At 52.1% G+C, this 12,771-nt stretch overlaps 1 protein-coding gene across 5 annotated transcripts in view; it reads right to left on the bottom strand.

The window, feature by feature from the left end:
* The window catches only part of MED10 (mediator complex subunit 10), a 206,265-nt gene that overhangs the window by 45,325 nt on the left and 148,169 nt on the right, over nt 1–12,771 (bottom strand). The gene's annotated exons all lie outside the window — the stretch shown is intronic.

Raw genomic sequence — 12,771 nt, 5'->3', positions numbered from 1 at the left:
GGTGTCCTCAGATGCTTTGTTCTGTGCTGAAGAAGACATCCAAGGTCTATCGGCTCGTGGGCGGGTTCCAGATCAACATGCATCGAAGACACTGGTAAGACCCCACAGCTGGGCTACAGCCTGCCCCTGGGGGAAGTCAGGAATGATCACAGGAATAAACAGTCTCCAAGGAGATCCTGAGTCCTCACAACTCAAGGGAGAAGCTGAGCTTACCGGGGTGTCCTGGAACAAATTTAGACCACCCGAGTCGTCTCTGGGCCATACTGGACTCCAAGCCTCCTGAGAGCAGGTTATAAGAAGCATCTGGCATATGATTATTCCAGACCGGCAGAACAAGCAAAGAAAATCTGAACATGGGTAAAGCCTGATTATACTTCCCCTGTACCTCAGAAAACTTCCACAGTTTCTCTCCATATTCTTTTCCCATTCTCTGCCATGGGATATCAGGAGGCCTTGCTGGGAACAGATATAAGAAGCACACCTTTTATCAAGGGAACTCTCCTAAATTCTTAACTGTGGAAGTACATGGTCCATATTCTGGGATACAGACTATGTCCAGAGCCACTGATTCATGAAGCATGGCCAAGACTGACAATTTTTCCCCACCCAAATCCAAACTGTGACCTGAATTTTTGTTTTGTTTTCATTTCTGGCTTGGCTTATTTTGGTTTGTTTTACCTTTTGCATTAAGTTGTTTGTAAAAATAGTAGCTGTTATTGCCTTGCCTGTATCTCTGCCCTTTGCGATACGATTTTTTAACCTCTTTCATCGATAGGTGGAATTTATTTCCCTAATCTTTGGATCTGAACTACCCTTGTGATGTTTCTTGGGCAACAAAATGTGGCAGCGCCAAGCCTAGTACCCAGCCCCTTGTGTCCCTGTACATACACTCTGCAAGCAAGCCCACGCTCACCTAGCAAGGATGAGAGACCGAATGGAAGTCAGCTGCATTGGGAAAGGCCATCCTCCACTGGTGAATCTTTGGCCCATGTGCATGGGGTAGCCTGGGCAAGATCAGCCATGCTAGCCTAAGCTGGAAAAATAGCCCAGACAAGCAAAATGATTCGACTGCAGTCACCCCCTTAGTAGCTGCGATCACCAGACACTGGAGCTTGAATTACTTTGAGTCCGTGGTAAGATGGTTCTGCACCCAGTTGCCAATCTGCAGGGTCTCCACACCAACGAGCAATTCTCAGACGCTAGCTAGGTGTCCTACTCTTTAATTCAGTTCTGACCTGGCATTCATAACCTGGAGAGATCATCAGATTCCACAGGCTGAGGGCTCAGTCCTCCAAGACTGCCTCCCCACACACACATCAGGCGCCACTCACAAGCAAAGGCCACCTGTGCTTCTGACCACAGCCTGCTACAGACTGGAGGTTCCCACGACCTGCTCCTTCAGTTCGCTTAATTTGCTAGAGCCCCCCACAGAACTTAGAGAAATGTTTTACTTCCTAGAGTACCAGCTTATCATAAAAGTACACGGACTCAGGAACAGCCAGAGGGAAGAGATGCCTAGAGTAAGGCATGGGGACATGGTGCAGAGCTCCCATGCCCTCCCTGAGTGCGCCACTCTCCCCAAACCTCCACACGCTCACCAACTCCGAAGCTCTCCCAGCTCCATCCTTTTGGGAGTTTATGGAGGCTTCATCACATCGGAATGGTTGATTGAGTCATTGGCCATTGGTGACTGATGCAACTTCCAGCACCTCTCACCTCCAAGGAGGTCCCGGGTGGGACTGAAACTTCCAACCCTCTCAGCACTTGGTTGGTTCCCCCTGGGCAAGCAGCCCCATCCTCCAGCTGGGTCCAAAAGTCACCTCATTAACATAACAAAAGACACCTTTATTGCTGGAATCACTTAGGAAATTCCAAGGGTTTTAAGAGCTCTGTGCGAGAACAGGGACAGAGACCAAGTATATATTTATTATAAACCACAGCACCACACATGGCGTACATTCCTTCCAGTTACTACAAACGACAGACATCTGGACCTCATTTCTACACACGAGTCTGGGATCTAGAGCTTGTACTAAATTACCAGATTCCAAAGACAGTTATTTTAGTGAACCATCTTACTTTCTAGAAATTGAAATAGGGATGTGTCTTAGGAGACACTTATTTCTGAATATTGCTCTTCAGATAAGCACCCCCCCCCATCTATACATTGTGTTTGTGTGGCCTGTGGCTTATTTCAGTTCTAATGAGGTCGCCTTCTTTAAAATCCCCCTGCCAACGTAATTTCCCGAATTATATGGAAACAATGGTAGTGTCTGATGGGACACAAAGTGGTGACCTCGTATTTTCCTGAAAATAGAGTTTAGCTACTATTTCAACAAAAGTAAAAGGCTTGGCCTTAGCAACAGGAAAAGTAGAGGAACCAGTGGACTCCTCAGCAATGGGGTACTTTGAGAACCACCAGCACATAAAAGTTTTCATTCCAAGAACTCATGGGTGTGCACTGAGGCTGGGCTCCCTTTCTAGGTCTCTGGGGCCCACTGCTCTCCTAAGAGGCAAGACCCCGATGGAGCTACTGTCCTGGAGATCTCCAGAGCAGGACACCCCTGCCTGTGCCAGCATGTCCCTGGTAACTGTGACCAGCATGGGTCTCTTCTGAGATGGAACCGTCTGACATGACTCCAGCTCATGTTGATGGGGAGGGATGCTATAACATAGGGATGGAGCTCAGAGAAGCAGCAGGTGGTTTGGGGATGCGGTCCTGCTGAAGGCATGACCATCACGCTCTGAGAAAGTCAAATAGCACACTTGTCAAATTCTGAAGAGTTCATAAAATACCTTCTCGAAAATGTTCTCTTGGATCCTGCTAATGACCCTAAATATAAGTGTGATTACGATTACTCTCACTTTACATGGAAGAAATCTGAGTCTTAGTGAGGCCAGGCAACTTTGTCACAGCGAGAAAAGAGCAGAACCTGGGGCCACACACTCTGCAGAGTTAGCATTCCTTCTGGTAATATCACGCTGGAAGCAGATTTCCTGTTGACACATCCCGTAGTTAGCTCCACAGAACAAAAAGTAAGGAGCAGCCACATTTCTCTGCATCAGGAGCCCAGCCCACTAGTGAGAAGGTGAGGGACAAATATGTCGGCAGGTAAGCACAGGACTGGGAGATGCCTGACAGCTTCCCCAAGGGAAAGGGGTGGCTTTCTCCAGTTGCAGAGCAGTATGTTTGATTTGTAAAGGCCCTTGGCATGACAAGGCTGCTTCCATTTGTAAATCCAGCCACATAAATCCAAGCCACTGCCGGCCCCATGGTGAGCTGCCTGGTACCTACCAGCATCTGGCATCCACCTGCCATCGTGAGTTTTAAAGCACTAGCTCTCTGAACTATGTTCTTTTGTGTTCAAGAAAATCACTCTTCCTAAGATCTTTCTTTCAATCTTCTAGCTCAACCGCAGGGGAAATACAGCCACAGAATAATTAAGAGTGATCATTCTTTCATTCTCGTGAATCAGTCTTGCGAAGACTGAACACCTTCTGTAATGTCTCACCGGTGAGTTCGCCAACACCTGCCAGCTGGAGAAGACTGTGGCCATTTTACTCTATAATGACTGTTACTTCTTCTCTTGAGTGCCCCGGGCTGTCTCAATACCTTTTGTGCCAACACTGAGAAAATTGCAGCCAGGCTGCCACCAAAGGGATCAGGATCGCTAGCAGCTTCATATCCACCATTTCTGTTGATCCAAAGGGAGCAGATACCAGGAGCCATGTCTTCACCTTCTCCATGAGCTGGTTCCTCTGGGTCACAAAGCTCCCCTCCAAATCACCCTGAGAATGAAACTCTGTATACAGTTGGTGTTCGTACCTGAATCTTTGAACTCTTTCTCCGTGGAAGACATCAAATCTCCCAAGGACTGCCATGGATACCTGGCACAGCTGTTCTACTCAGGCAACCATGAGTCCCGCATCATGTTAGTGTCCGTAAGCCTCGCACATTTCCCCTAAAATACAACCCGAATCCTTTACTCCCAGTTGCTTCGAGTGCGTTCTGTTCTGAGCATCGATGCTCTAAATCCTCACACTGCTCCCGAAGGGATCGCTCGTCAAGCAGACCACGTGTTTAGGTTCCCGTTCGCCGCTAAGGCAGACCCATCCAACATCACCATAGCTAGCAGAGGCTCCCCTCCATTCCATCCCGTCTCATATTCATGTTTCCCTTCTCTATGGGCCCCGTGTGCTTCATGAGACATATGTTGCCTTCAAAGAGTATTAATGGTGCCTGCCGGCTTTCAAGCCAGGACTGGTCAGCATCCCAGGGTGGGGCAACATGGAGTCGTATCTACCCGCTCCCTCCCCACGTGGGGGTGCACACCATCCTGCCCTTGGGCTCTGAGCTCCCCAAGCTAGAGCCTCACCTGTGCTGCTCCCAGACCAGAGCAGGTTTTCAAAAACATTTTCTGAATTGTCCCTGAGTCAGCCACCCCACCCAGAACAGTTCTGAAGCTCCAAGGGGCAACGAGAGGTGATTGGACAGAGGCCGTCTAAGAGGACGTGGGGAGGACGAAACACCATGCCGCTCCAGCATAAGGAGCCCTGTTGCCGTCACCTCCTGGCAGCGGAGCAGGTGGGAGCAAGCGGCTCTGGGACCTGCGCCTTCACAGTGGAAGTCTTCTGGCATTCCATGGCATTCCGTGACAGTCTGTACCACCTGGATCTCACGGGCCCCGGGCGCCTTTGGAGACTAAGCTGTTCCGAGTACACGTCCGAGGCAGGAGTAGAAGAACATGGGTGGTTCGATTGGTGAAGACAAGTCAGGCTCAGGGGTAGAGAAGCAGCTGAATGGCTTTAAATGTTTTGTCTTTGACCTGCGATTACAATCTCACGTTAAATTTTAAAAAGAAACGTTGGTTTCCTTCAATTTCACAAGCTCACTCCCTAGATAACCGTACTGGTCACTTAAAATACAAAGGCGGAGAAGAAAAAACGGCACTGGTTAGTCCTACCGACGTCCTCGGCCGTCACCCCGCACACAAGCCGGGACACCCCAACAACACAGGCGCCCGGCTGGTCTCAGATTCCCTCTCCCTCACCAGGGGTCCTGGTCGCTGGTCTCCCCACAACACCTTCAGGAGGACGGAATGGCCTCCAGGTGAGTAATGCTTTGATGACAGTGAGGGGCCAAAGCGAGATGTATTACCACACAGCCACGTTCGCACGGACGGGTACCCACTTGTGGGCGGTGTCGGTCCTCTTGACGCTGCCACATGAGGGGTCAGGGCAGCAGAGCTGGTGGCAACCGTGACCCTTCCCGGTGTGTAAGGAGACCCCCGCTCCAGGCAGCGCTCACCCTGCGCCACGCTCACAGCAGACAGACAGCGTCCTTGCATATTCTGCCGAGTGCAGGGCCGAGTACAATTCCACTGGCACTCAGCCCTCTGTGAGGGAGTTCGGAATGGGAATTTGCAGGACAGCCCTGCTCTGCTCGCTGGGAAAACACTGTTTCGTAAAGTCACAACCTCGACAATGCTAATAACAGTCATCGACATGCCCCGAGCTCCTCTTTACAGGCCAGGCCTGGAGCCAGGTGTCCCGTGTCACACGACTTCTGCTGTAGAGGAGATGCGCTGCCGGTGTGGGGACCACGGTGAGGTGTGAGATTTAAGGTGGCCACAGTCACAGTCGATGAGGGTCAATGTCTAAATGCGCAGAAGTACACGTTACTATCCTATCACTAAACTGTATGAAGAGGCTAACTACATGAACTATTTCACGCTTTGAGCAAAAACAGTACAACTGACCGTGTTTCCTGCTTTCATTCCAGAAAAGAGAATCCTGGGAAAATTTGTGAAGGCCCCACTCCCTTCCACCAGCTCTTCTTTCATGCGTGGGCACCAGCTGCTTCCACACTGATCCCCTCCCCCGACGCCCCTCAGGGCCTGCCCTCCCTGCGGTCCCCTCTTGCTACCTCGATGGAAACTACCTCTCCTAAGCCCTCAATGACGGTCACACACTATAGCTTTGATATCTGTGAATGATGTTCACAGCCCTTGTCGACTGCCGGTGGCACATCTCCAGTAACACCTGTCATTTATTAAAGCCTTCTGGGCTTGGGGATCCCCAGAAACTCATTTCTTTGACCTGGATATTTGCTAAGTCAATGGAACATTCTAAACAGGCAAACTCTGGCCAGGGGAGAGATACCAGATCCCTGGCAAGGAAGCATCGGTGACTTGTGGAGCGTTGAGACTTGCTAACACCCCCTCAGGCCGCGGCATGAGCCTCCCTGTGTGCAGCCCTCCTGCTGTGTACTGAGTGGGGGTCCTGGTGACTGGAGTGAAGAGAGAGCTCTGTCACGTGAACGTCACAGTGGAGCTAGGACACGTTGAGGAGCACAATGGAAGGACCAGCCGTGGGGACGGGCTTTTCCCATGTGCTGCTGGGTGACCACATGTGAACGTCCCTCCAGTCAGTGCAGACCCCCAGCTCGCTCCCTGGCTCCCACGATGGCCAGCCGGACGCAAACAGAGACCAAACGGGCAGTAGGTCCTCTGCGGGCAGCAAGCCAGGGACTTGAACCTGTGACTCCGGCTCTTCGTCCAGTACTCCTGTCACTTCATTGGATTATGACTCATTACTGCGAGGGCTTGGGTGACGTTTCCTAGCAAGGACCTTGTCCTCATCCTCACACAATGTCCAGTGAACAAGGTCCTAGAATAGCTCTGTGTTAAGTGTGCTTCCTCAGAAAATTTTATATGATAGTGATCTGAGAATAGCATACAGGTAACAGTAATCTGAGATTTTATCAAAGTAAAAAATCCATGTTTAAGGTAAAAATCGTTTTTAAAGATCAGGTAAAAAAGTATTTTCTTGTGTGTTTAAGAAAACCATAAAATAAATGACTTGAAATTTTGTATTCTAAGATGCAAGAACAAAAAGTTATTCTAAAAGTCCAAATGGGGGGCGCCTGGGTGGCTCAGTCAGTTAAGCATCTGCCTTCTGCTCAGGTCATGATGCCACAGTCCTGGGATGGAGCCCCATGTCAGGCTCCTTCCTCAGTGGGGAGCCTGCTTCTTCCTCTCCCCCCTGCTTACACGCGCGCGCTCTCTCTCTCTCTAATAGATAAATAAATAAAAATCTAAAATATATAAATAAAAGTCCAAATGGGGGAGGGAGACAAAAAAATTTCAGGAATCCAAATATAGAATTGACTGAATTAGGGGCGCCTGGGTGGCTCAGTCGTTAAGCGTCTGCCTTCGGCTCAGGGCGTGATCCCAGAGTCCTGGGATCGAGCCCCACATCGGGCTCCTCCGCTGGGAGCCTGTTTCTTCCTCTCCCACTCCCCCTGCTTGTGTTTCCTCTCTCGCTGGCTGTCTCTCTCTCTCTCTCTCTGTCAAATAAATAAATAAATAAAATCTTAAAAAAAAAAGAATTGACTGAATTAATGTGCAGTTTTATGGTGTTTCTATCCTGGATGGAGGATAAATGTCAGTAACACAGATAGAGAGGCCAGACATAGCTTATTTAACTTGACAAAGCTTCCAGCGTCCCGCCATGTAATGAAAACTGAATTTAGACTACTCAGGAGTTCTCTAAGCTTTCAGCAGAGCTGGGAAGATGGCTATTTTGATGCCCTCCTTGGGGCCAGTACACCCCACCGCCCAGTTGCTAGGGACGGCGCCGCCCGACGAGTCACAGCCGTGACCTTCCTGGGTGCTCTGGGTTGAAATGTGTCCTCTGCAAATTCATGCGTTGACGCTCCAGCCCTTCAGGACCTCAGAATATGACCTTATTTGGAAACAGGGTTTTTGCAGACAGAATTAGATCATATAAAGGGGGTTCGTGAGGGTGAGCCCCACAATCTGACTGCAATCCCAATGTGTGGGTTTTATCCAAGCAATTCCAGGACACAGGCTGGGTGTCATACAATTCAACTCAATTCTGACACCATGTACCTGGAGCTACCAGCAGAGCCCATGGGTGCACGGCTCAGCCCTACAGATGGCCCCCTCGCAGCCCACTGCACGCACCAGCGCAAGTCTGGCTGCCACCTGTGCCTCTGACTGACCAGCTGCAGATGGGGTATTCCAACAACTCCGTCCTCGGGGTGATAATGTGCTGGAGTGGCCCACAGAACGCGGGAAACCAGTTACTTATGAGATGACTGGTTTATCATACAGGATAGAACGTAGGAACAGTCAGATGGAAGGGAGGCACGGGGCAAGCGTCACGAGCACACTGTGAAGGCACACGCCCCGTTGTGTCGTCCCCAGTCACACAGCAAAGTTAACACAATCATAAAGCAGGTGCAGGATTCCAGAGCAATGACATCTCACCACATGGCCTTGGCTTCTTCCACGGCCCACGAAGCAGAACACAAGACAGGCCACACAACAAACGAGAGAGAACACAGGGTAGGAAGATAAGGAACGAAAAGCAAAGTCAGTCTGTGGGTTCGCAGCTAAGCTGAGGCTTCAGTCCAGTCCATTAGCTCTCGGTACTTACTTACTACGTTCAAGCAGGGAAGGATCTCAGTTCTGTGCAGAGGTCAACTGGGCAGAGTCTTTGGCAGCGGCAGCTGGCTTTTTGAAGTGGTCAGACATAGAGAGGTCAGTGTCTGAGGAGTCTGACAGTTTGCTGCAAATATCCTCCTTTATTCAAAGAGATTTAATCAGTCATGGGCCCTGCAGACCTTCTCTGCTTCTGCTTGCTGTCAGTTCTGGGGTATTGTCAGCTGGTGCTGGTCTCAGTGATATCTGATCGGTGTGGTCCCCTCACTGCTTGCCTCATTGCGTGACACGGACCCCTGCTTGACATGAGTGACTCCATCTTGCTCTCTACAGCAAGGGCTGGGGAAAGGGTGTGGGGCTTCCATGATCTCTCTAGGTCATTACTCTCCCATGCATTCACCCACCCAGAAGCTCTTTGGAACCCCATCCTTTTGGGTTTTTGTGGAGGATTCATTACACAGACATGACTGATTAAATCATTGGCCATTGGTGATTGATCAATTCAACCTCCAGCCCTTCTCCTCTCCCCAGAGGTCAGGGCATAGGACTGACACTTTAAACACCTGCTCTTTCTCCTGGCAACCAGCCCCATCTTTAGGTGCTTCCCAAAAGCCATGTCCTTAACATAGCAAAAGAAACCTTTATTGCTCTCAGCACTTAGAAATTCCAAAGGATTTAGAAGTTCTGTGCCAGAACCAGAGACAAAGAGCAAATAAATATTTCTTATTATAAATCACAATAGCATAGCCCTAATCTGGTATGTCTGTGTCCTTATGAAAAGGAGAAACTTGGACTTGGAGACAGACGCGCAGCGAGGAGAGATGATGTGAGGAGACACAGGATGTCTACAAGCCAAGGAGAGAAACCTGGAACAGATTCTTCCAGACGCAGAAGGAACCACCCTTATGACACCTTGACCTTGGGCTTCCAGCCTCCACACTCTGTCAAGCAATAAATGTCTATGTTCAAGCCCCCAGTCGGCTGGCAATTTAACACACTGGGTGTTGCCCTTTGCTGCAGAGAACAGCACTCTGCCCAAGGCTAGTGTCCCCGGGGATGGGCAGCAGTGACAATGAGCTGCGTCAAGGAGGGAGGGGCTCAGGCACCCTCCTCCCTGCCTCCCTCTGTGACAACTCAGAGGGACCACTCGGGGCTCAGTGGAACCCACCCTCAGAGTCAGCACCGGCCACTTCCCCACCCACCACGGCCAGTCCTGAGCCCTCACTTCTGGAGAGCACCACTCCCAGGGCAGAAAGCCCAGCGGACAGCTGTCCCTCGGAGTCTGTCTCCCAGAGCCGCTGTCACGCCGCACTTCATCATTATGGATGCTGGTCTCTGCTGGGAGCTGGCTTTATTACATTTACACGGATGCCACTGCCCTGAAGCAAAACTACACAGTAACAGGTCTGAACCTAGTCAGGATGAGTCCCAAGGCTGCCTGGACACCCTCCCATGTCCGAACCCCGGAGGACCTGGCTGTGACTGGCGCCCTAAGGACAGCCGTGCATCAGCAGCTCAAGGAGCTGGAACTCGGAGACTAACACTTCTGGCGGCTGATGGGGGGAGGTGGCTCTGCTGGGGGCACCCAGACAGATCGCCTCCCATTAGCAGAGGTTCTGTTGGAGAAGGACGAAGCTCAGGCTCCCTCTGACCTGACACCTGGATGCCGGCAGCCCAGAACTCAACCAGCCTCGCTGCGGGGGAGCACCGGGGAGGGCAGCAGGGGGGCCCGTGGACACCCAGGGGGAGCTGCTCCCATGCTGGGGCTTTGCCAGCTGGCCATTCACAGGAGCCCACTCAAACCATTGGTTTGCCTGCACCGAGCTCAGCACCCAGCCTTGTGAAGGGACACTGGGTCCTTGTTCTGTGTCCCGATGTGCTGAGGAGCTATGCAGCATCTCGGGGGGAGGGGCGGAGGGGCCAGAGGGAGGCAGGAAGGACCGATGGAGGGCGGCTGACCTGACCAGGGACCTGCCACCTCACACTCTTCTTTCCACGCTGGACCCCTGGAACCAAGCCCTCTGGTTTCCCACAGGGACAGAGAGGGCAGTGAGGCTGGCCAGGTACCCTACAGCCCACACACTCAGGCAGAGCGAGGCAGCACACACACCGAGTGTAAAGCAGGACACGCACCCCCAGCCCCAGTGCCAAGTCCAGCCCAGCTGGGAGGGCTCCATCTCTTGATGACAAGGGCTCCAGGCCCAGGACTCATTTTGAGGTAGCCCAAGAGAGGGGGGGCGCAAGACTGAGCTCAGGAGACGGTCTCTCCCATCAGGGCTTTTATCCTCATTGTCTCTGCAGCCCACCCCAACCCAGGACTGTGCAAATACTCTCTCAGAGGGGGGATCGCACCAGTCTGGTCCCGGTGGATAGGGGCCTGGCGGTGCTGTGCTGCTGGGATGGGGGGTGGGGTGCAGGTTCAGGTCCCCCAGGGCGCTTGGCACAGTGCGTGCCGAGAGCCGTGATCAACCTCTGGGAGAGGGGAGGTGAGTGCAGTCACACTCAGGCCTGCAGGCAGGAAGGAGCGGGACAACGAGCGAGGTTTGCGGGGCTCCCCGGAAAACGGCCACTTGATTCAAAGGCACCCAAACCTTTAACGCTGATGATGATTGGCTCTTGGCTGGGAAGGGACAAGATGAAAGTGGCTCTTGAGAAAAAGGACCCTCACCCAGGCCCCAGGGGCTCTGCCTGGCTCTTGACATACCTGTTGGCCTCCATCCGCTGGCCACCAGAGGCTTCCAAATGTGTCTCCCAGCAGAGGGGCCATGCCACCAGCCAAAAGGCTTCCTTGGAGCTATTTGTGGGCCTGCAGCCTCCTAGCCCTGGCCTGCACACCCGGGTCCCTCTGGGGCCACCCTCCGCCTGAGCTCCCGCGTGCCCCCCATCAGTGTGGTTGCTTTTCCCCGTTTCACTTCCTCTAAGCACTGGCAGGAGGCCGGTCTTCTCAAGTCCCAGTCAGGCGGGCTGGATGGGAAAGAGAGGACATGGGAAAACCTTTGAAGCAGACTTTCCATGCTCACATTCGCTACCACTGAGGATCTGGTTATCGGTTGTAGGAGGGTGTCTCTGAGGACCCGTGAGCCTGGCTGGCGGGCCACTTGCCGGGCAGCCAGCAGGCGTCCTGCCCATGTCTCATTGTCAAAGCACCTGAGCACAGCCCAGCCGTCTGCTGCCATACGCCGTCCCCGGTAGCACAGACGGAAAGAACACGGAGGCAGCGAACAAGTCAGCTCTGACACCAAGGAGACAGATGATAAATTGAAATGATGACTCTGGTGTCGCCGCAGAATCAAGGAGGAGGGATCATTTATCACATTTCCAGCACAGCCTACAGTGGGGAGATCTTTGAGGTTTTCGGTTGGTTGATAGGGAAATTGAGACCTTAACCAAGGGTGTAGATGAAAATCCAGTGTGAGCTGTTAATAGAGTAACCCATGCTTAAGGAACGACGGAGCTGATTTGTTTCATCCAAGTGGTATTCCTTTAGATTTGTGCTGCCACATAAACTCTTTCTCACATTCCGGGACACGCTGACCTGTCATTCAGTGGAATTCAAGTGGAATTCGCTGGAAGCGAACAAGTGATCCTGCCTCCACGGGCTATTTCCACAGCAGCTTGAACGCGTGGCGTGATCCCAGAAACTGGGATTGCAGAGGGCTTGTGCGTGCCAGGCGACCCGCCCACCCCTGTTAGATGCCTGCCCCGATCTACCCTGCACGTGCCCACAGGCTCTGGGGATCACACACCTGGGCTGCAGGTGTGGGGGGACAGCCAAGGTGCTGGGCCCCCATCACTGAGTGCCCTGGCTGGAGACAGCAGCCAGCGCACCGGCCACACTGGTTCATACCCCTGCCTGGTCAGGACTCAGCCTTTCTGTCACAATTAACTTCCATCTGAGGACACAAAGATGCATCTCTTGGTAATGTCCAGACTGCAGTCTCAGAGTAACAAGCGTGAGACGTTACCCGGGAAGAGGCCTGGCCATGTAGCTGGGTGAACAACGCGCAGCGAGGCCGTGTGATGTTTCCAGAGTTACGGGAGGCTCGTGGCCTGGAGCTCAGGTCTCTGACTTTGGTCAATGTCCCCGTTCCTAAAGGCCTCAAGACCTCACGTGGCATAACTTCACCTTAGCGTGTGTTGGTGTCCAGCACCGGACAAACTCAATCCAATGCAGGCAGTAACCTCCCCGATGAACTCAAAATCCTCTGTATCCAATGTCAGAAAGAAAAAACAGCACATAAAGAATCTATACGTTTGGCAAGTCACTTCTGTCTGTCTGCTCTGGACTCTGGAAAGCATGCAG

The sequence above is a fragment of the Ursus americanus genome, chromosome 15, assembly GCF_024610735.1.
Source record: "Ursus americanus isolate L20-20 chromosome 15, mUrsAme1.1.p, whole genome shotgun sequence".
Lineage (NCBI taxonomy): Eukaryota > Metazoa > Chordata > Mammalia > Carnivora > Ursidae > Ursus > Ursus americanus.
Note: the sequence above shows the minus strand (reverse complement) of the source record. Positions and strands in the feature narration are given on the sequence as shown.